This window comes from Anguilla rostrata, chromosome 1 (genome assembly GCF_018555375.3).
Source record: "Anguilla rostrata isolate EN2019 chromosome 1, ASM1855537v3, whole genome shotgun sequence".
Classification (NCBI taxonomy): Eukaryota; Metazoa; Chordata; class Actinopteri; order Anguilliformes; family Anguillidae; genus Anguilla; species Anguilla rostrata.
In genome coordinates, this window is record NC_057933.1 from 52,851,496 (window position 1) to 52,873,414 (window position 21,919).

General features: G+C 44.3%; 1 long non-coding RNA gene across 1 annotated transcript in view; it reads left to right on the top strand.

Moving 5' to 3' along the window:
• The window catches only part of LOC135258679 (uncharacterized), a 29,679-nt gene extending 16,410 nt beyond the window's left edge, over positions 1 to 13,269 (top strand). Inside the window, exon 3 of the long non-coding RNA XR_010331059.1 lies at positions 10,725 to 13,269. This is a non-coding gene — a long non-coding RNA (uncharacterized LOC135258679). The remainder of the gene's footprint in view (positions 1 to 10,724) is intronic.
• The last annotated feature ends 8,650 nt before the right edge of the window (positions 13,270 to 21,919 follow it).

Sequence of the window (21,919 nt, forward strand, 5' to 3'; positions counted from 1 at the left end):
GTGTGTAGCAGTTCCTGGGGTGGGTGTGGGGTTGGGCTTCTCAGGCTCATGCTTAGTGCCAGTGTCCACTTGTACGGTCCCTCTCCCACATTCAACAGGCTGAACTGTCAGAAGGACAACAGACACAACCATAAAACAGGCAGAGCTGCAGTCACATACTCTTTCCATTACAAACAAGTTATGGTACTTGAATAAAAAGGATATAAAAAAACTAAAACAATTCAAAAGGTGAAAATCCAACAGTGTCGTGTTCAGTTTGGGAAATGGTGAGGGTGAGATAACAGGTGAGAGAGAATTTGGATGACTGAGAGGTTAAACGACAGAGACTGCACGTAGTAGTTTAGTGTGTTATTTTGCAAACTTGTCTGAAACAAATGATAGGTTTGTCCAAAATGGTAAAGGTGACTATCCCAAGGAAATCTCCTTGAACAGATCAGTCATGTTTAAATAAAATAGTAGAGAGAAAAGTTGCATTTGGCTGAAATCTGGAAAAATTGTTATTCACAAGCAGATGGAAGTCATTCACCTTTCATCCAGTCCACAGCGGCCAACTTTTGTTAACACTGTTAGAATATGTTTGTGAATTTTCAAATAATCATAAAAATGAATGTGTACATGGATTAGCCAAGTCTGCAGTTTTCACAGTTAGAAACCCAGGTGAGCAGTAGGGACATAGTGACATATACAGTTGTGTTACAGCAGATGTTGGAGGTGTGTTTGTGTCAGTGTAAAACATGATTAGTGTTCTCACTCATTACGTAGCTGATCAGGTTGATTGGTGCTTGTGCACTGGATAATGGCACATAGATCCACACAGGAAACAGTGACTGAAGGCTGGGGTAATTGAGAGTGACAATCTCTCCCAAGTTTAATTGCATACCGTGAATTAGATTAGTGTTTAAACTGCCTTCATTAGGAGAAGATCTATATGGACACAACAGTGATTGAAATCGCATTGTTCTCTGTTGCTGCCTGTCAGTGTTTTTGTGTATGTGTTGTGTGTGCTGGGGTCGTTAGGCACTGAGGTGTAAGATCACTGTGTGGTCTTCATACAGGTGTTTGTTTGTGGTTAAGCTAGTTTGCATGAATTTATGTACATTTGCATGTGGTAATGTAGTAGTATATTTTGGTACATGTTTGTGCATGTGCAAATGTAATGCACATATACCTGTTTATGTGTAATGGTGAATGTACAGGCATATGCATATGGTGTAAGTGTTTGTGCATAGTGGTGTAATGTACATGTTTGTATATACGCATGCATTTGATTTAATGCAAATTTGTGTATTGGTAGACGTGTACTGGTGTGTGTGTATGTGTGTGTTGGCTTACAGGGCATTTTTGTGTTTATACTGGTGTAAAGGTATTCAGGTACATTTGTTAGGATTGTAGCTGGCTGTATGATTGTTTACGGGTGTAGTTGGGTTGTAGCTGGCTGTATGCTTGGCTGCAGGTGTAGCAGGATTGTAGCTGGTGCAGCGGGGTTGTGGCTGGTTGTGTTATTGGCTGCAGGTGTCGTGGGGTTGTAGCTGCATGTGTGATTGGCTGCAGGTGTACAGGGATTGTAGCTGCCTATGTGATTGGCTGCAGGTGTAGCGGGGTTGTAGCTGGTTGTGTGATTGGCTGCAGGTGTAGCAGGGTTGTAACTGGCTGTGTGATTGGCTGCCGGTGTAGTGAGGCTGTAACTGGCTGTGTGATTGGCTGCAGGTGTAGCAGGGTTGTAGCTGGCTGTGTGATTGGCTGCAGGTGTAGCGGGGTTGTAGCTGGTTGTGTGATTGGCTGCAGGTGTAGCGGGGTTGTAGCTGGCTGTGTGATTGGCTGCAGGTGTAGCGGGGTTGTAGCTGGTTGTGTGATTGGCTGCAGGTGTAGCGGGGTTGTAGCTGGTTGTGTATGCGAGGTGTGGCTGAGGCTGTAGCGGTGTAGCTGGCTGTGGATTGGCTGCAGGTGTAGGCTGGTGTGCGAGGCTGCAGGTGAGCGGTGCAGCCGTGGGAGGCGTGGAGTGAGCTGTGAAGCAGTGGGGAGGGTCTGTGTAGAGGAGGCAGAGTGCAGTGAGGAGCCAGAGCGCTGAGCAGGCACTTCCTCTGTGAGCTCCACGCACTGCCCGTCCACACGGAGGAGGATCGGGCTGAAAACGCCCAGAACTAAACGCATTCTTCTGTAAATCAAACCGTACGATCCGAGAACAAGGTCCCCGAAGCATCTCATTTCTGGCGGCGTATTTATTATGCAAACAAGCGCTTCCTGTTATTTGTTCATTTTTTTAGAAATTGTTTTAATATAGCCTGGAGGTTATTTCCCAAGACAGAAGGGCACTAACGGTGCAGACGTGTGCTGCGGTTAGAGGTCTGACTGGTGGGTTACCGCACACACACACACACGCTGTCACTCATGACACTATGTGACCTGGGGGTGTGTGTGAGAGCAGTGCAGTAGTATCCTTCATATCTCCCTGTCCCCTCCCCCTCACCCTCCTTTGCAGACCACATTCTAAAACCCTCCTTGCCATGAGGCGTTGCCAGGGTAACTGTCACCTACGGACAAGCCTTGTGACAGCCCAGGGGAGGAGACCTGGATGCAGATGGATTCAAACGGCTGACTCTGGATCAGCTCCATATTGTTTTTCTGAATAGTTGGGGCTTGCTTCTGGATTGGGGTAAACTGATCCAGGGTCAAAGGTCAGAGGCAGAAAGGCCCATCCCATTTCTCAACCCTAACAAATAGATAAGGACATTACTAACATTCATTAAGTGAGTCAGTTACAATTTACAATTTTGTCATTAAGCACACACTTTTATTTAAAGTTACTTACAAAAGTGCTTTTGCATGGTAAGCAAACACCACTAGAGCTAGAAACATACAAATTAACAAGCATAAAAGTACCGCAATTAAGCTGTGTGCCTCAAGACCTAAGAGATGGAGTAAAGTTTTTTATTAAATTGAAAAATGTATCTATTTTGTATCAAATCAAAACGTCAGAGTGTAATCTGAAGAGTTTTTATATGGTTAGGGCTAGGAAGATGGGCCAGTGAATCCTCCTTGTTGATTTGGGGAATGTCGTTCCGGGGACAGTGAGGAACCGCTGCCAGACACTGGAGGGGATGGGACAGCCAGCTGGCGGGAGGACGCTCAAGCGAGATGTCTCGTTGGAATGTTTGGTGTGAACGTTGTTTGATGATAGGTAGAGGCAGTACTATTGGCAGCCTGGCATGACATGGTGAGGGATCTGAATTGACTGCAGACAGCCATTGGAAGCCAGTGAAGGGTGCTCAGCAGTGGTGTGCTGTGTGAATTTAGGCAGGTTGAAGACCAGGCTGGCAGAAACATTCTGGACCAGCTGCACTGGCCTGATGGCACAGGCTGTAGGCTAGCCGCTAGGCACTGCAATGCAAAGAAATGGGACGGGCTTTTACAAGGAGCTTTGCGGCTTCTTGGGTGAGGAAGGGACGGATTCTCCTGACATTTTAAATAAAAACCTGAGAACTTTTTTGGTGTATGAGTGAGGGAGAGGTGGTGGAGATTTAGAAGAACCATATCAGGAAGAGAAGAAGAGATTTAAGAATGCGTATAACACATGTGGAGCAGATTCCAGGGTAGCAGTATTAGTGAGAGAAGTGGAGAAAGATGTTGGAGCAGCTTTAGAAAGAGAGATGGAGATTCAAGATAATAGTATTAGAGAGAGAGTAGTAGTGGTGAGAGAGCTGGAGGACGGAGATTTAGGGGAGTACTGTTAGAGTGTGAGAGATGGAGATTCAGGAGAATAATATGAGAGACAGAAGGGAATTTTGATTGCCATATTAAAGCCCTGTCACATGTGACATTCAAATTCAATGCAGCTGATGTATAATTGAGGCTGAGAATAAGGTCCAAAAAATTCACTTGGTTTCATATTTGTTAAATATTACATCTTTATACATGACATGGTCTATTGAACTGCAGTTAGCAACATGCAAATACGCTTCCCAGAATAGCTATTTCTGTGAACTTGTTTGATATTGTTACAGCCAAAGCCCAAAAACAGATTTCTTTAAAATGTGTGCTTTCTCAATAGTCTTTTTCATGTCTCTCAACCCACAAAATGCTGCTGGAAACTGCATGGTGGTCAGCCTAAATAGTGTTTAACCAGGTGTCTCGTAAATGGAAGCTTATTTTGGTTGCATTAGTCAGGATACTGTGCATGGTTAGTGCAGGTACGTGACTACTTTGAAAGGACTGAGCAAAGGAAAATTTCCATTTCTCTAGCTAAAGTTGGCCAGCCATCTCACACTTAAATCAGCCAAACACCAGTGTACGCTAGCTAGCTAAATTCATTCTGAGGAAAATGTTTTATCTAGCTACAGCAAAGCGTGTGTAAACACAATAAATTAAACAGCCACCAGATGGCAGTGGGAACTTTACACGTTACCTGTTGTTTCTGAACACAATATAGGCTACTTCCTGGTTTAATTACAGTCAGCATTAAAAATCATTTACAGCACAAATTCAATTAAAATTGCTACACAACACTAACAAGCTAATCGAATAATATACACTTAGTGCGACTATTCAAAAGTGTGACTCATCCCAACAGCTTGTTTCTTTCCTTTTTCTTGATGGGTTTGTTTGTGTATCTCAGAAGGAAGTCGTCAGCCACCTGTGGGCTGTCAACTCTGTCTGTTGACTTCCCGCTCCGAACTGATTTACAAATGCGCGTCTCTGGGAATGGCGAGCGCGCCCTGCTTTCACATTTGCCGCAGGAACTCGCACTCTGAGTACAAACAGATGGCCATTCCTGGGCTGATGGCATTTCGGAAGCGGCCATCGGGGAGAGGTGGAGGGGATGCGGGACAGCGGTATTTGTGGGAGGTGGAAGTTTGTTTGATGGTGTAAAACATGACACATACGGTTCCCTCGGAGTAAACTAACAATTATCCACAGTGCTAATTGCGGCACTAATGACATAATTACCAGGCTTTTCTGAAATGTTTCAATTAAGAATGAGCCCCTGCAAAGGCAGGTCCTTGGGACTGACCATTCTTCACACGCGTGCACACACAAACATACCAGCACATGCACATGCACATGCACATGCACAAACACGCACACAAATGAGCACACAAATGCTACATACTCGCATTTCCATTGATCTGCCTTAAACTGAACATGCGCAGACCTATTTACAGTCAGTAATGTGGTTTGCATTTTAACTGGAGTCACTAACTGCCCACTGCTCCTGACCCCAGAGTACTTTTACTGTGTAATTTCTCTGGCTCAGCCTGCACCTTCCTATATTGTGTTTGTCTGTAAATTATCGAGTGACATCTTATTCTAGATTTGTGTGTTTGCTTTCTAGCTTATACTAGAGGAAGAACTTCTGATGCTTGTGCTTTTGTTATTCTGGTTTTGAGAAATGTAAATGTAACCGATGATGGTGAATGTAGATAATGACACACAGATGTGAATGGGAGGCAAAGGCTCATTTTCTAACATGAATTATAAATACATACGCACACTCTGCGTGCTAGTTCAGAGTAAGCATCATTAAGGACACCTGGCTTGACTCAGATGGCCTCTGGCCTCTACTCTTTCTGTGACCGGCCAATGTGCAGTCAGCCCTGGTAGACCTACTGCAGAAACACCCCTCAATGACCTCAGGTACAGCTGACCTACAGCTTAGGCAGGTCAGTGCAAATGCAGAGGCCCAAATACAAACGTGTAATGTCTACTTCAATCAAAAACAACTGTCTTCAGCCAAATAACTATTCTTAGCAGCCAATTGCAGGGCATGAAGGTTAAAAAAGAAAATATTTACTGGAAGATGTGTGCACGGTGTTATTTCAGTGAAACATATTTTCATTGCTTTTCTCACTTGCTTTGGTAATTATTGCTCACTTATAATTGACAAATAATTACCAAAGGATGTATACTCTTGTTTAAAAAGACATATCATTTCTGCAGCTAACAAAAATATATTTCTGAAGTGTATTTATTATACTTGAACATCTAAATCCTGCGTCATATTGTTCTGTGGCTCAAATAGCTAGTGTGATAACAAAGTAGGACATAAAACCCTGCCTTATATTTGTTTTATTGGACCTTTGGTGTAGTCAGCTGGACAGTGATCCAGCGAAGCAGTGTTTCATTAACACAGCTGGTGCATGGCTTGCTAGCTTCTAGTTGGTCACAATAAAATTTCTGAATTGTAGTAAGCTAGTCTGTCACATATCCTGTCATTCCCTGAATTGCTGTTAACTTGTTAGTTAGCATAGGGTGTTTAATTAACAGTGGTTCATTAATTACCTAGCTTACTAGTGACATAAATATTGAGGCACAGCTATCCAGCTGGCTATCTAGTGTGAGTTGAGTTTCCAGTCGAATTCCCCATATGTAAAGAACACATTCTGTAACATTAAGGCAGATTATTTGAGCCAATCTATTAACTGCACCTGTCAGACGTATTAAAATGCTTTGTCCTTGCTCCAGTCTGGTAGACCGAATGCACATTATCATTGCATTATTGGTTCTATATGCAGTAATCTATAGTATTTTACATACTTGTTAATTGCTACTTATGTCACCATAACTTACTTTCAGTTCTACTGACTCTTTGCTTTAGTAGTAGTCTTAACTACTACTTGTATTTTTCCATAGACTGCGTTGTTGCCGTTCTCGTTGTTAGCGTTAATCAGTTTAACCTTCAGGGTCCAAGTTGAACTATGCGGTTGTTCCCTGCACTTGGACCGGTACTTCTCTCTAGGGGTTTCGTCATACTTGTTCCTGGTTATGGTTATACACTTTGTTGTATGTCGCTCTGGATAAGAGTGTCTGCCAAATGCCTGTAATGTAATGTAATGTTTTGTTTGCTGACAGTTACCTAATCACATAAAAATGTCTTGTGACAGATGTACTATTGCATGCAGGCTATTTTTGATGTTAATGTGCGAAATCACCATTTATTCTGTAAAACAGTTTGTAAACACTACTGTTTATTTCTGTCAGGTATTCTGCAAGTACATTATTTGTTGCTATGCATGATGCCCTGAAGAGTTAATAAATAAAATGATATTGTGAGTTGACTGTCTAAGGACTTCGGAAATCCGTACTCAAAGCGTTCGCTGTTGAGTAGAACTGAAAGGGTTAATATCTGTGAGGGAAAGCTCAAGCTCACAGTTCTGCTGTGTGACAGTAATGATATTCTGTGTGCTGAGGGCTTGTGTCTGTGACGCAAAACAGAGCAGAATGGGGCTCCTGCTCGGCCAGCTCCTGACTCCCAGCATCCTCTCTCCCGCTGGGGGGCGGGACAGGACCCGAACCCTCTCCCCGAGGCCCTGCACTGCCCTGACCTTTTAAAGCACGTCTCCTAGACAGACAAGCGATGACCCCCCGCCAACACTGACCTACTCACAGGTCACCTCTAGTGCTGTTCCTATTTCATACACACACACACAGGCACACATGTATGCATGCATGCTCACTAACCATACACACAGACTAAGTATGCACATGTGCACACACACTCACTCTTGCATGCATCACACACACACACACACACACACACACACGCATGCAGCTTCTGATAAAGATATGGGTTGCCACTATCTATGCACTCTAAGTTGTTGTGGTTTTTCTCAGAAATTTGGGCTTGTTTGTGAGTGTGTATGCGTGTAAATTTGAGTGTATTTCTGTGAGAGTGCATGTGTGTATATTTCTGTGCGTGTGCGTGTGTGTGTGTGCATTTGTGTGTGTGTGCATATGTATCTGTGTGTAGGTGTGTGTGTGCATGTGTGTGCGTGTCTGTGAGCGTGCGTGCGTGTGTGTGTGTGTGTGCGTGTGCGTGTGTATGCATGTGTGTGTGTGAGTGTGTATGCGTGTGTGTGTGTGTGTGTGTGTGTGTGTGTGCATTTGTGTGTGTGCGTGTGCATGTGTATGCATGTGTGTCTGTGTGTGTGTGTGTGTGTGTGTGCGTGTGTATGCATGTGTGTGTGTGTGTGTGCATTTGTGTGTGTGTGTGTGTGTGTGCGTGTCTGTGAGCGTGCGTGTGTGTGCGTGTGTATGCATGTGTGTGTGTGTGCATTTGTGTGTGTGTGTGTGTGTGTGCGCCTTTCTGTGAGAGGCCCTGACTCCTGACTCCTCAGGCCGAGTGAGTAACATCCACAGAAGGTGTTTAAGAATTCAGTCACATCGGCTCCCCGCAGCCTATAAGGGGCTTTCACGCTTTTGGGTTTGCTTTAGATGTTTAATACCCCTCTCCTTTGTGTGGAGGAGCTCACGAGGCGTTAAGAGGCTCTGATAAACCCACTTAGATCCCTTCCTGCCCCGTCACCCTGCCTGCCAAGCCGCTTTAGCAGGGAACTGATCTGTGACAGGCTGCCAGTCAAACTGAGCACTTCTGAGAGCTGACACAATAGACTGAGCTCCACAGGGGGGAGGGGGTAGAGTGTATCAGTGTCTCTCTTCCCTTCTCTCCCCCTCCCTCTCCATCTCTTTCCCTCCTTCTGTATTTTTCTCTTCCTCCTCCTCCTCAATCTCTCTCTCTCTCCCCCACCTTCTCAATCTCTCCTTCTCCCTCTATCTTTTTTCTCTCTCTCTGGCTCTCTCTTTCCCTCTCCCCTCCCTTCTGTCTCTCTGTCTGTTCTCTCAGAGCAGGGGCAGGGATGGAGATATGGATCAGTGGTCAGTGCAGGTGGGGGGGGTAGTCTGGGCTCAGAAGTGATAATAGGGGCAGAAGTGTGATTGACAGGTGGGGGAGATTGACAGCGGTGTGGAGGGGTGCTGTCACTGGCGCTGCGGTCCCAGGAGGGGGAGGTGGGGGGGTAGGGGGAGTGGGGGGGGGCATCGCTGTGCCCAAAATGTCAGCGCTGATATCAGAGCAGCTCCACACGTCTGCACAACCCGAAACGCACACCTCCAAATGCCAATCACTCTCCCTCTCCCTTTTTCTTTTTCCTCTATCTCTTCCGTGCCCTCTTTACCCCACTTCTCCCTTTCTGTCTCCCTCCCCCCCTCTTCCCTGCCTCTCGCTTTCCCCTTTTTTACTGTTCTGTCTCTCTGTCCCCCCCCCTCTCAATATCTTTCCCTCTTTCGCTCGCTCTCTGTCAGTGTCTGGAGTTAATATCATATTTATGTGCCTTTTTGGTGTTTTTCTTCCTTTAAATGCTGGCAGCATGTATATTTAACACGTTTATGTGTTGTTATGTTGGCGGTGTTATGCTGACAGAGTGAGTGTGACAGTTTGATGTGCTGATGTAGTGTCTGTCTCTGCCAGCGGCTGGAAGCCTTGGCACCGCTGTGGGTTTTAATGTTCCGTGGTCGCCCGCGGAACCCACAGCTGATCTCAGATCAGTTCAGGGGCGGGGTTCCAATCCTTCTCTTCAGTCAGGGAGAAACTGCTCAATATTACACAGTTGGGCTGCCCAGCCTTGTTCCTGGAGATCTACTAAGAGTCCTGTCCGTTTTCATTTCAACCATAATTCGGCGCACCTGCCTACTAATTAACAGCTCAACGCTACCTCAGAGTTAAAACCTACAGGACAGTAGATCTCCAGGAACAGGATTGGGCGGCCCTGTTATACAAGGTCCCACTCTGGCTGTAGCATACAAATAAAACTGAAATGGCTGTTGAATTACTTCGGTGATGAGGTGTCTCGGAACTGGACCGTACAAGATATTAAAAACTGGAAAATCACAAGGTGTGATTTCTGAATCACCAGAGGTGCGGCATGTACTGATTATATCTCCGGGAGATGCATGGTAATAGCCTGGTCGTATTGGTATCAGCTGCTGATAGCTTGAAATGAACTGACTGGTACTGGCTCAGTGCTAGGATTATGGCTGAAATGTTGATGCAGTCTGCATGCAGCACAGAGGTGCCACATTTGATGCACCGCTGATGCTGTAAATTAAGTCAGCCTCGTTTATTCTTTATTTATATTTTTTACCAGCCAAACCCACAAGCAACGCTATACAGAGAGTTTAAATATTTTGTTAAGTAAAATTTTTGGCATTTTTTGCTTTGTAAGTTGAGTTTTGTGCTCATGTGCTTCTAACATGACTGTGTAAACTTGGTTGCAGTTTGCATTCATGCTGTAATGTAGAAGGACAGTTGTTGGCCAATATGATCAGAAAAATATTGGTTATTGATATCAACCCCAGAATTTCCATACCATGCACCCCTGATATAAACACAGCTCTTTTTCCAGGCTCTGGTACCCTCACATCCGGACTACTGCAGTTCCCTTATTGCTGGTCTCCATGTAGCTAATACAGAATGCTAATACGTGGCATGTCTGCAGTCATCGCAAGCATGCTGATGTCACACCCGCCTTATCTCACTTCATTGGCTGCCTGTTACTGCTCAGTTTAAACCTTGCTGTTGACTGACAGGGCAGTTAATAGAATAGATCCACCACACCTCCAATCAGTCCTCAGCCTCCCTCTGTAGACCTTCCTCCCAGTCATGATGCCAGCCTCGACTGATCCCCTAATGTTGGATCAAGCCTCACACTGTGGCCGGGAGCAGAATCCTTTCCCACCTCTTCAAAGTGCACCATGGTTCTTTGCTCATTTCCACCCCTCAAACACGTATATCCTGTATTCTACTTCACGTTATGGTTCTGTTCTTGTGTTTTAGGATTCTATTCTTTGCACTTGTTATGGATGTGATGTGCACTCGTACACCGTCAGCCGCTCTGGATAAGAGCATCTACGAAATTAGTGTAATATGATTTTTTTGTTTTTTTTTACCTCAGTATTGTCAGATGTAACAGCTCTGGGGTGGCCGCCAGGCTACACACTGAAACCCTGGATGATTGACAGCACTGATTAGGAGGAACCTTTCCCTCTGATCGCACAAAGGTGGCGCGGCAGACCGGCGGCGCTGTGGGTTTTTTTTAAGCCCCGCCCACAGGTCACCAGCTGAAGGGGACGGTCAGCGTGACCCGGACAGACGCAGGAACGGACGGGCGGAGGACCAGACAGACACAGCCCGCGTTCCTGCACCGCCGCATCGCATGCCGCATCCACTCCGCATCCACTCCGCAGTGCTCATCAGCACATAATTGCACAGCCCGATTAATTATCACTTCCCGGAGAAAACCGGGGTTTTTTATTTTCAATTTAAAATATATGTGTGAATTACAGTGACTTGCAGCTCTCCCCCGTTTCATTTGTTTAATAATTATATGGCGAGCTTTCAAAATCACAAGCTCCCTATAAAAGGTGTCTTGCTGACTCTAAATGCGGAGAAACATTTTTGTGTGGTGATGGAAGTGCCTCCCCTGGCACAGCGCTTTGTGTTTTTTTCCTTCTGATGGCAGAGTTTCGTTTTTTGTTTTTAGTCTTAGGCCCGTGTATTTTATAATATCAAACATTCTTAAAACATTAATTATTTTTTAGCCTTTAAGGACCTTGCACCCGTGGATGTCTCACACATACAGAATTACTGAGAAAATTGGATACAAATATAGCCTGCATGTAATACCTGACGTAAATGAGTGTGTAAGCTTTGGTCTGTGCCTCACAATGGCACAATGGGCCTGGGGATCAAAGCTGACGCTGTTTCATATGGAAATGACAGTGATTTTTAAAAGCCCACCTTCAGGTTTTGAAAACAATTTCTGTGAAATACGTTTCATGCGCTATTCAGAAGATGTATACACCTACTGTTGCATTTCTGGCTAAGTCAAAGTCATGCTTTTTTTTAAAGCAGGTATTCAGACCCACCTTGTGCACCCGCTTATCTCCCATATTGAGAAGCTCTTCCATATGGTGGAAAATGTTAGTTTGCTCAGGCTAAGCACATGCCCACGGGTGGACAAAAAACGCTGGTGAGGGAATTACACTTAGACTGCACTCCTAGTATCTCTGACTCCTCTAAGCACTGATGAGACTTTAATTAGGAACAACTGAAATGAAAGCACTTCTGAAATGAAGAGGTTTCTGTGAAATTTCTGGGACCTTTAGTCCTTACTGTAAAGCTGACTGTAACCCTGACTACAGTGTATATTAACAATACTCAAATTGATTGATTTACAGCTCATGATTTGTTTTTATTTGACCAAGTGTATTCGGGGAAGGCCTGTCTGTTGAAAAAATAGATCATTTAAATAACGAATATAATAAATATATGACCAATAAATGCCACAAATGCTGCTTTGAAAAGCAGGCTTCAACATGTGTGTAGTTTAAATACACAAATGTCCACATAAATGCAACATTTATAGCTATTTTGATGTGACACAATAGTTCAACAACTGGCTCATATCTAAAACAATGTTAAGCATGTTTTTTTGGTAAGCATTAAGCATTTATGTGACAGATATATAAACTTGATTTAATATTGAAGGAAAATACTTCTCTTTGAAATACACGTCTTACAATTACATTTTTTTTTCTTTTCCGTTCTTTTAGGTTTACTGAAGCTTTGCTTAATAGTTGCTTTCCTTGAATTATCCTGAGATTCTAGAGCAGAATGATACAATTCCAGTGGTTTCTAAAGGATTTGCCCATTAATCCTCCATCTGTTCTTTTTCTTTTTTCTTTTCAAAAATGTGATGATTTATTTCTGCCTGCTCATTGAGATTCACTCACTTTCTTCTGTTTTATTTTCATTAAAAATCTGTTAAGAAATGAGATCACAAAACTATACTGTCAGTAAGAGCTCTAATCTCTGAGCCCCATTAGGCTGGTGAACTGTAGCTTGCCAGCATTTTCAAGTCTGGGGTTGCGTTGTGTTAACCACTTGGTGTTTAACATCAGCATTATGCTTAAATGTCAAATAACGGAGTCTGTTAGGAACACACAGAAGGATGTAGGGTATGTATGGATTTTATTTTATTGAGATCCTGACCCATACTCAGAGTTTCAAAACCATGTCTTTTCATCTCAGTACCTGCAGATTGTTTATTGTTTGGATGACCAAAAGATGACGAATGAACCGAGGTTGAAATATTTCTAAAAAGTTTCTCGTTTTACTGGACCGTTTACCGCATAGTGTAACTTTACGTCATGAAGACGTTTGCAGCGGACAAAGGAGGTCTAGTCTGTCACTTGATTACCGTGTTATCAAACCGGTTGTTTCAAGGGGCCTCGTTCTTCTGATAATAAATGTTATTAGATTGTGTGACTTTGCTTAATGGTTATTTCTGCGCTCAAAGTGTGTCAGACGCTGAGCCACCTGTGTTTCGCGTTACGCTAATGGGGCTTAAATTAAATTGGTCACAGATTGAAAAGAGAACTTTAAATGTAGCACAGCTGAAATGATTAATAATCGTGCACCCAGAGGCGTGTGTGATCCAGACCGTGACGATGAGATTCGCACTGCAGACCCACCAGGAATGCCCCCCTCTCCTTCCTGCAGAGCACAGGAGGAGCTCCAGGAATCTCCTCATCATCAAACGGTTTGAGTTTGTCACCAAGAACAACATCAGCTCTGACACTCTGAGACTTTATAATGCCTGCCCAGTAACTTCCCAACCTGCTCTTGGTATCTACTGTACATAGCTGCAGCTGCGCTGAACTGCTGTTATTTCAGTCAGGTTGTTGGCATGCGATCAGGAGGGGGCTTTGGGTATGGATAACAATACTTTACACTGCTTTCTTCATATATCAGTAAACTTGCATATGTATTAGAAAACATATCAAATGATTGATTTTGACCAAAGATGCCCCCCCACATTCACCCTCTCGCACACCCCTGTGTTCACTGCTGTGGTCTGGCTGTTGTGTCCTGGTGATGTTCACTGCAGTGGTCTGGCTGTTGTGTCTTAGTGATGTTCACTGCTGTTGGTCTGGCTGTTGTGTCCTGGTGATGTTCACTGTTGAGGCCTGGCTGTTGTGTCCTGGTTGGTTCAATCAGTGTAGGATATTTCTTGGATAGGGTGTGCAATGGTTACCATCAAAGGACAACTCTACTATTGTTTAGTATTGTTAGTAGTACTGCAATTAACCGACTATTGCTAGTTATCAGGAGCAGCCAGTGTTGGTCCACTCATGGCACCCTACATTTCCCTGGAGTATGTTACCAGTAAGCCACCACTCTTGGAATTCTGAATGGTGCAATCAATTTACTCCAACGTGTTTTTCCATCTGGAGCTAACTGAGGCTAATTGATGGCATGGCCAGATTTGCCACCAGCAATGGTACACAGATGCCTGCAGATAACATGACCAAACGTGACTATCAGTTAGCAGCCTACATTGGTGATAGAGATTAGTACATTAGAATAAAGAGGATTAGTCACATTTTGTGTGCCAAAGAACGGAATGCATGAAGGGGAAACTTGTATGATTTTCTTTGGGCCGTTGCTGGTGGCTAGTGTTAGCATTCTTGTCAGGTTCTGATGAACAAATGTTTCAAATGTTTGCCTAGTGATGAAAATGACATGGCCAGCATTGGGCCAGTTGGGTCATGTTTCCTTGGTGGCTATTGTGTCACCTTTGAGGCCTGGATTTTTCTATGGCTTTGAAGATGAACTTGATGCAAAATCGTTAAAAATATGTTAAAAATATCTGAGTGTGTCATTTATGATAATAACAGGACTGATTTGTTTGTTATTTTCAATATTGCATATTTAATAGTTCTAATATGCTGAGGGGGTACTCTTTAATTAGCTGTAACATTGTTTTAAAAAATTATGAATCACAGTAAATGTTTTGTTCACTGCACAACATACTGTATTCAGTTTACAAAATGGCATGTTTGGTTTCCCTGCACATTTCACCATGAAGACACTTCTAAATGCCATTTCCAGATTTCTTGGGGATACTGGGTTTATTTCTGGGAAAGGGGTTTAATGCTCTGTTTTTAATAGTAAATCTTTAACTATTTTTGAGGCTTGTGTATGTGCTGATTAAGTCCCCACCCACCCACAGCGAGCCCTGTGAGCACAGAATTCCTGGCAGGACCCAAACCCCCTCTGTCTTTGTGAGGTGGGGCCCAAAGACACCTCAGTGACGGGTGTTAATTTTTAATTGTTTTGAAATGAGAAGAATGGGGGGGGGAAATCCTGTCATAGCTTAAACATTTCTAAAAATGTATTTCACACCTTTGTCTTATTTACTTTTCTATTTATTTTTCTATTTGTGAGTGAATGGTGTGAATGGAAGGTGGCCTTTCCTGATGTGGTGGCTGTGTTCTGTGCTGGTTCTGCTGATGTAGTGGGTCCAGAGACAGCAAAACCAGTACAGAGACAAGCAAGCCTTCATCAAGGGACTGGACCAGTATTTGCATTACTATGCGTGTTGCTGGGTGTGCAGGGTATGTGTGTGTGTGGTTGTGTATTGTGAGCTGTGTGTGTGTTTGTGCGTTGTGTGTTTTTTAGGTGTATTTGTGTGTTGCGAGTTCTGTGTGTGTGTGTGTGTGTGTTTTTATGTGTGTTTGTTTGTGTGCGCATGTGTGCGTGCGTGTGTTTTTGGTGTGTTTGTGTGTCTGTCACGTAGTGCTGCAGGGAGGCTCTTCTCACTGTGGTGATGCCTCTCTCTGTTTTCACTGAGAGCAAGAGAGAGAAAGAGTGGGGAGAGGGGAGGGGGTGAGACAAATAGCTAGGGAAAGGGAGAAGGGGAGGGAGTTGTAGGAAAGGGCAGTTGTGCAGTTATGAATAGTGTTATGAGAAAGTTGAGCCTTAATGGGGCTTTTTACTCTGAAACTGATGCATTTATTCATTTCAGTACATAAAACAGACCTTGGAACCAAGAACCATAATGCGCTGCTCCTAGCAGCCCTGGCGTGTGTGTGTGTGTGTGTGTGTGTGTACGTACATGTGTGCACTGTGATGAAGTGATGAAGATGAGAGTACAAGAGTGAGGTATTTCAGATCTGTGTCTGTCTCTCTCTCTCTCTCTCTCTTGTTTTGCTCTCTCTCTCAGTCTCTCTCTCTTCCTGCTGAGCTGCAGTCACCATACCCTGGAAACTCTGGTAATGTGTCCAGCCTCTTTAACTCTGAGAGGGTCAGCAGCAATACTCTACAGTTTAATGACCCATGCTGGCCCCTGCAGTGGGAGCTGGTGGGTCTGCCTCTCACATCGTTTACACCACACTCAGGTCCTCAGCAGGCAGGGAATGGGGTTCAAACTCGCAAACGCTGTGACCCTCAGGCAATGAGTCAGCTCCCTGACCACTGATCCGCACACAGCTACCAGCGTTCAATCCCAGTGCTGTGCAGTATTGTGTGCTGTGTATTAGCATGTCCTGTGCAGTATTGTGTGCTGTGTATTAGCATGTGCTGTGCATTAGTGTGTGCTGTGTATTAGCATGTGCTGTGCATTAGTGTGTGCTGTGTATTAGCATGTGCTGTGTATTAGCATGTGCTGTGTATTAGTGTGTGCTGTGCATTAGCATGTGCTGTGTATTAGTGTGTGCTGTGCATTAGCATGTGCTGTGTATTAGTGTGTGCTGTGCATTAGCATGTGCTGTGTATTAGTGTGTGCTGTGCATTAGCATGTGCTGTGTATTAGTGTGTGCTGTGTATTAGCGTGTGCTGTGCATTAGTGTGTGCTGTGTATTAGTGTGTGCTGTGTATTAGCATGTGCTGTGCATTAGTGTGTGCTGTGTATTAGTGTGTGCTGTGTATTAGCATGTGCTGTGCATTAGTGTGTGCTGTGTATTAGCGTGTGCCATGTATTAACCTAGAGGTATGCTGTGTATTAGTGTGTGCTGTACATTAACATGTGCTGTGTATTAGCATGTGCTGTTTTAGCATGTGCTGTGCATTAGTGTCTATCCTCTGCCCTCTGCCCCGTCCTTCTCTTCTTGCCGGTAGAGCCGCTCCGTTCACTGCTGATGACTTCAGATTCCTCCCCAGCTGTCGTATTCGAATCAATATTCATGTGCAGAGCACTTCATCATGCTGAATTATCCCCCGATAGAGACACGGTCACGAATACGGGCGTGTGCTCGTCACAGACTCACACACAAACAAACGAGCACAAAACATGCCTGTCCAAGATGTGTGTGTGTGTGTGTGTGTGTGTGTGTGTGTGTGTGTGCGTGTGTGTGTTGTGTGTGTGTGTGTGTGTGTGCGTGTGCGTGCTTATGTGTGTGCGTGTGCGTGCTTGTGTGTGTGTGTGTGTGTGCATGCTTCTGTGTGTGTGTGTGCGTGTGTGTGTGTCTGTTTGTGTGGATGTGCATGGATGTGTCTAATTGTGCTTGAATGTGAGTGTGCATGTGCCTGCAAGAGTTTGATTGTGTATGTATGCATGAATGTGTCTACATGCCATCCTTCGTATTCGACAGAAGAGCCTTAATAACATTGAATATCAGGACTTTGTGGTGTACTGTGGTGATGGAGAGTGCATTTCCCTTTCGTTTAAATGATCTTCCTTGGCTTCAAACTGAAATGCAGACAGACAGATTTCTTGGGGGAGAGTTCAGTGCTACCCCCAGTTAGCCCTGCATGGTGGTGAATTCCCTGGGGTTGGTGCTGCCCAGTCAGCCCTGCATGGTGGTGAATTCCCTGGGGTCGGTGCTGCCCAGTCAGCCCTGCATGGTGGTGAATTCCCTGGGGTTGGTGCTGCCCCCAGTCAGCCCTGCATGGTGGTGAATTCCCTGGGGTCAGTGCTGCCCAGTCAGCCCTGCATGGTGGTGAATTCCCTGGGGTCAGTGCTGCCCAGTCAGCCCTGCATGGTGGTGAATTCCCTAGGGTCGGTGCTGCCCCCAGTCAGCCCTGCATGGTAGTGAATTCCCTGGGGTCAGTGCTGCTGAGCACTCAGACCATTCAGCTGACAGACCTTTTCTTCTCCTTCTACAAAGCGTTGCTGCTCCCCGGATGCCCCTGCTCCCCTTCATATCCCCTGCTGTGCCCGCCCACTCCCAGCACGCACACACACACACACCACCCCACCCCCAAACCCCTCTGCTGTGGTTTGTTTACTTTTGTCTTTAGTTAGATTCATCTGGTAGCTTTTTTTTATTCCACGGAGGAAAAAACACAACACTCGCTTTAGATGATAAACACACTCTGCTTTTCAGATTTTTTGCTGTTTTAAAAGTTTTATTTTTATTGTTTTTTTATCGCCTGCTATTTCAAATTCATATGAAAATCTACTTTCAAATAGAAAGTAAGTGTGTCCAGTAGAGATTTTTGAGGGCGGAACGGAGCACAAAAGGCATATTGCGTCAGCGAGGATGTGTCAGGGGGTCATTACATTCAGAAAATCACCTCAGTGCCAGATTTAACACACATTCTGTGTCCCTGCTACCTGGCTACACTTCAGATCTAATGAGAGCTCTTTAACCCTTTATGAGCCCAGCTGTCCTGCTGCATGCTCTCTGTGTGGCCCTCTGTTCGGCTTGGGGAGGTGGCGGGGTGTATGGGGGGTGTCAGAGGATTATTTGTGGGGGAATTAGATGATTGTTCCATATTCTCAGTTGTCACGACAGTTTGGCACTAAGCTGCTTTTTTGTTTGATTGGCAACTAATGAGTTGGGTCACATTAGGTCACATTACAAGCTGCAGAGGAACCTTCTCAAGCATACACACATACGTATAAGGCTGTAACAGGGTTTGAATTATACTCAGCTTTTGGGGGGGTATGTAATTGTTGACGAGGTGGGGGGGGGGGTGTGGTCGTGGACCAGGTGGGCTCCAGTTTGTTTTGGTGAGACCGAGCTTCCCCTGGTTCCCCCGCAATTCAAACCCTGGTGCTATATGTATTGTAATGCATACATTTTGTACTGTAATGCTACAAATGTGTGCATTATAGGTTTTTCCTGTTTTATGCATCCTCCATGTTATGTTCTGTGTCTGTTTAAGCTGTGTAAAGTGAATTCATGCTGAGCACAATAAGGTCGAAGGTCATCCACAAGTGAGGCCTGGCTGCGTGCCTGTAGTCTGATGCCCTTATGTGTGTGTTCCCCTGCAGTGGAACCATGGGCAGTTCCACAGCCTGAGTGGGATCGACCTGAACATCACGTCCATACGAGGGAGGAGCATCACAGGCACAGGATTGGCAGTTACCATGATTGACGCCGGTAAGGTCTCAGCGATGACGATGGTGGTGATAATGGCGGTGGTGAGTCGTTTGGTGTCGATAACAGATCTCACCTGGCCCACCAACGGCCCTCATGCCACAGCTGCCCTCCATGACTTACTGGAGCGGTGTGTTATGGGTAAGGAGCTGGTAATGCGTGTTGTACTGCAGTGGGGATCTTGCTTCTCGGCATTGCTAATAGTTTTGAAGACCAGCTGAGATTGGATTTTCCCAGAAATCCGCAGTGGATTTTAGTGCCCGCTTTTTTTCCCCACAAACACAGCTTGAGTCATTAATACACATCATTTTCAATTGATGACCATTTCCAAGCATATGGTTTTTTACATAAGGAAGCTGGGACTTAGTGGAGAAGTTTAATTTATGCCTGCTCTCCCAGGGAATGCCGGATTCCCTCAGTCAAAGCTCACTGAGAATTCATCTCATAATGATAGCTGAAATATCTGGCGACGGGGGAAATGAGGGGACTGGATCTTATGGGCTCATTCATCAAGAACTAATTGAAGTACCAGAGTGCTGATCAAAACAGGGAACAGAAAACACTGAGAATACTGCTGCCTTGGATATGTTTTCTGCACGGACGTGTGTGTGTGTGTGTGCGTGTGCGCGCCTGTGTATGTGTGTGTGTGTGTGTGCCTGTGTGTGTGTTTCATGGTGAGGTGTCTGTGTTTCATGGTGGTGTGTGTGTGTGTTTCATGGTGAGGTGTGTGTGTTTGTGTGTTTCATGGTGAGGTGTGTGTGTGTGTGTGTGTTTCATAGTGAGGTGTCTGTGTTTCATGGTGGTGTGTGTGTGTGTTTTATGGTGAGGTGTGTGTGTGTGTTTCATGGTGAGGTGTGTGTGTGTTTGTGTGTTTCATGGTGACGTGTGTGTGTTTTTCATGGTGAGGTGTGTGTGTGTTTCATGGTGACGTGTGTGTGTTTTTCATGGTGAGGTGTGTGTGTGTTTGTGTTTTTCATGGTGAAGTGTGTGTGTTTCATGGTGACGTGTGTGTGTTTTTCATGGTGAGGTGTGTGTGTGTTTCATGGTGAGGTGTGTGTGTTTCATGGTGAGGTGTGTGTGTTTCATTGTGAGTTGTGTGTTTTTTCATGGTGAGTTGTGTGTGTTTCATGGTGAGGTGTGTATGTGTGTGCGTGTGTTTCATGGTGAGGTGTGTGTGTTTCATTGTGAGTTGTGTGTTTTTTCATGGTGAGTTGTGTGTGTTTCATGGTGAGGTGTGTGTGTTTCATGGTGAGGTGTGTATGTGTGTGCGTGTGTTTCATGGTGAGGTGTCTGTGTGTTTCATGGTGAGGTGTGTGTGTTTTGCGTGTTTTGTGCCAGTTTGTCTGAGGGCAGAGAGGAAAGGTTCATGCTGAGAGGGCTGGATTGCAGAGATGCATTAGACCTGCTCCACTGGAGCTCCCGCTATTGTGTAAACTCCATCTCTCTGTATTGATTCCACCAGGAGGGAATTCTCCCTCTCTCCCTCCCTCCCTACCTCCCTCCCTTCCTCTTAGTCAGTCACTCTCTCCTGCCTCAGTCTCACTCAGTCGCTTTCTCTGTCTCAGTTTAATTCAGTGTCATGTATGGGCATTAAATATGGCGAGTGTATATACTGCATAAGTGCATGTAAGTAGTACACAGTGCAAAAACAAATGTGCACTGAAACCGATGAACAATCAAAGATACGGTCTATTGCTCTACATTGTCTCTTTTGTTTGTAATTTGTCGGAGTTTGGTGTTCCTCAGGCTGTGGTAAGCTGAGATACAGTATCTGAAGGCCTGATGTGTGATATGTGGTTATACATACTTAAAACAGTTTAAATTCAGGATATTTGCAAGGTTTAAATTTACAAAACTGTTTTGATTTGTAATTACAAAGTTTGTCTGCATTAGACCAGCATCCACTCTCAAAATGTCTTGTAAACCTACTGGCCAGTCAAGTGTCTTGTACTTCTGAAGTTTTTCTGAATGTAATCTCACATATATATTAGCATTTTGCATTTCAGGCATTAAGCATAGTGTCTTACAGAGCTTTCATTCTTTACATCTGAAGAAAACAAAAACAGTATTGATGATTTGACAAAAAGTAAAGATTCAGGTGGATAGTACCCTTCTTATGGTGATGATGAGATAAAGTGGTTGTGATCTGTGATGAAAATAAAATAAATAGTTCGCTAGGTAGGCAAGTTCATGACTATATACTATATGTATCCAGCTATCTGTAACTAGACTAAAATGTTAATTGTTATTAGTTATAATCGTGAGATGTTTTCAACCTCAACACAAATAAATTCAGTACATTTAAGATTAACATAAAACTTTGCGTGCCAATGCTAATACAAAGCTGAATAAGGGCTTGTTTGCATTGGTGTGTATACATGAGAAGAGGTTCTGGACCAACTGTGTGAAAAGTGCATTTTTTGCACTGAGTTCTTAGGTTTAGATGGCCTTGTAGGATAAAGAGTTTTTGTCATTCTAATGGGATTGCTTATTTTATGGAGTCTTTTTGACTGCATATAATGTTCTTGGTGCTTGTGGTGTTAATTAATTATCCAACAGTTCCCTGATACACTGATTTTCTGTCCAAGGCAATTGTATTTTCTAGGGCTGCGTTGTTTTGCTTTCCAATCTGTATTTTTGTAACCTCTAGTCTCTTTTTGTTTTTGGTTCAATTGTAACCCCCCTTTCGCTCTCTCTCTCTCTCTCTCTCTCTCTCTCTCTCTCACTCTTTTTCTGTCTGTCTGTCTGTCTCTCTTTCTCTCTCTCTATGTGGACTCTTTCTGTCTTGGTACTAGGATTCAGTTCTGGTGGAATCCAGTATATAAAAATCACCTTTAGCAGCCTCTGAATCGATGCATATTGATTTTAATATTACAATGAAATAAATTGTTTTTTCAGGGCCAGCCATTCCCCCACTCCTTCTCTTAAGAGGTAACATAATCAGGGCCTGAAGCACATCTCTTCTACAACAAAATAAGAT